Here is a 2,876-nt window from a genome sequence, read left to right on the forward strand (position 1 = left end):
CTATGGAAGGTTTTCAATTGCTGAGGGGGAAGGTGCTATATAAATGCTCAATATAGACATCTTTTTTTGGAAGCTAACTCCTGCTTACGTTGACAGAAAACTGTGATGTTGATGGAGCTGGGTACATTTTCTTTAGAAGGGGAAAAAAATAGACCAAGGAGGAAGAAAATTAGGTAAGCATCTGGAGGAAAGACTCAGAGAGGACCCAAGTAAAAATGTGGCCAAGCAATTAAATCAACATCCACTGTTATAGCTATTTATGTCTGCTCTTTGTTAGTCTTAGACCTAGGAGGAAGCAAGAAGGCGTGTAGAGTGTGGGATATTATTTAAAGGAAGGAGAACTAGAAATGGAGAGGAAGTGAGGGGAATGTAAGTCTCTAAAAAGAACAAGATAAAAAAAAGAAACATTCTTCAACAAAACTAATCTCTCCTTGTCAAAAATAAAAAGGTGATGTGGGGCATAGAAAGAGACTGTATGTCAATGTTTGGTCCTTGAATTTTACTTTTCTACTAAAGATAGTAAAGCCTGTAAAATGTAGGCCTAAGTTGAAAAACAAAACAAAACAAAAGGACTAAAATGCAAAAAAAAATTTTGCTTTTAACAAAGGGAAAATTGGAAAGCCTGAGATAAAATTAAATTTGAAACTAAATTGATGTAAAGTTTAAAGCTTAAAGTAGAAAGAAGTGGTGTTGGGGTCAAAGCCTGGATTTTCAGCTAAGTACCTATGTGATGTTTGTCAAGTTGTACTTAACCTATTTGAGGTTTTCCTACTTCATATTATGGAGATTGATTAGATCAGTTAGTCTCAAACTGTGACTTATGTTCCATTGAGAATAGCTTCTTTTAATGAGAGATATTAGTGAGGAAGATTGATTGAGCATGGGAACAGTATGGAAAGGGGGAAACTTGAGAAATACTGGACTTTCTCAGAGATTTCTTCTATAAGATATGGAATAATTTCATCATTATAAATGTATACAATTAAGCCAGTTGAAAGCAATATATGTGGAATCTGTCACATTTTTTTTCTGTCACATCTTTTTTATGTGCACTTAAACTAAAAATTTAATATAAAATAATGATGGCAATAGCTAGCAGAAACAAAGGCTTATAGAATCTGTAGAAAGTCAGAGTCCCTTTTATCTTGGTGTGTGTCTTAAGATAAACAGTGAAGAGATAACAAATAGCTTTTTAATTACTATTGTATAGGGGTTAAAGTTGCCTGGTGTCATGGGTACCATTGAGGGTAATGAATACCAATCATTCTTTAATCACTCTCTTTTTCAATGAGCCACAGAGACTAGAAACCAGCTTCTGCCCCAAAATAGCAGAGCACTGGCAAGGGAGTCAGTCCAAACTGGAAAAGGGAAATCAGAACTTCCTTCCAACTTATGACAGGCACATAAGGTTTTCCATCCATGATATGGTCCTTGCCTACCTTGTCAGAGTAGGTGTCTGTGGTGGGAGAGTAATTACCCCAACCCAACCCAAAGATTTCCACACCCTAATCCCTAGAACCTATGAAAACGTTACCTTGCATGGCAAAAGGGATTTTGCAGATCTGATTAAGATTACAGATACTAAAGTAAGAATATTATCCTGGATTATCCATGTAGGCCCATTTTAATCACACAAATTACTAAAAGTGAGGAACCTTTCCAGCCTTGGTCAGAGAAAGATGTGGGGAAAAAACAGTCACAAGATGCTAGCTACATTGCTGGCTTTCAAGATCAAAGAAGGGAGCCACTAGCCAAGGAATGTGGGCGGCCTCTAGAAGTTGGACAACACAGGAAAACAGTTCTCCCGGAGCCTCCAGAAAGGAACGCAGACCTGCCACACCCTGATTTCAGCCCAGGGAGACCCCTGTCAGACTTCTGACCCTCAGAACTGTAAGATAATAAATTCATGTGGTTTTAAGCCACTAAATTTGTGGGACTATGTTATGGCAGGATTAGAAAGCTAATGCACTGCCCAACCTGTGAACCCCAACTGGTGAACAAGAAGCCAAAATTATCAAAATGACCAAACAAAATATTTTAGTACAGCATTTTTCTATCAGAAAATGCAAATGGGTTCCATAAACCTATCTTTCTCAGGTCAACAAAATGTGTACAGGCAGTCAGACTACTTTGGTGCAAAGCTTAGTGCCAGCCACTCAAAAAGAAGCCAAGCATTTCCTAATGTCAATTACACACAATATTCTTGACATTTTCAGTTGGCTTATTGAATTCATCTTTGGGAGGAAGAGAAAATGATGTCAAACAGAAGGCATTTATGGAGATACTAGCAAGAACTCAGCAGCATCCCACTAGAAAGTTTTGATATGTGACAAGTAGAATGTCATCCAAAATAACCCCAGACAAAAACACAACAAAAGTCTGGCCAACGCCAATTAATCAAGGGAAAAATCACTGGGAGCATTCAAGGTCTTTGGCCCTACTTCTAACCTTACTTCTGGGACTTTGAAAGTGTTTGTTTGAAACTAACCCCTTTGAATGGCTGTTGAATCTACCCAATTTTCTGAAGACAAGATATTCTTCAATGCTTTGTTAAACTCAAAGAACAAAATTGATTAAGCAACAAACTTGGTTTTCTTTTAACATTGCATCAACTGCACTGATTGGTTGTTTTGATTTCCTATCAATATAACTTAAGTGACACAAATGGCCAATATTTTCCTTTCTTGGTATTTTCCCCGGGGTTTTCTAACTTTGTTTATTTATGAAAACAAAAGTGACTATAATCTGTTCTTTCCTGGGTAGTCATGATGTAAAATATCACCCACTTGAGGGCTTCTCTGACTTTAGAAGGCTTCATTGTTCTCCTTTGTGATTTTGCTGCACATGACCAGAGGCTTATATCAACAATGTAATAA

The sequence above is a fragment of the Nyctereutes procyonoides genome, unplaced genomic scaffold (assembly GCF_905146905.1).
Source record: "Nyctereutes procyonoides isolate TBG_1078 unplaced genomic scaffold, NYPRO_anot_genome, whole genome shotgun sequence".
NCBI classification, from domain to species: domain Eukaryota; kingdom Metazoa; phylum Chordata; class Mammalia; order Carnivora; family Canidae; genus Nyctereutes; species Nyctereutes procyonoides.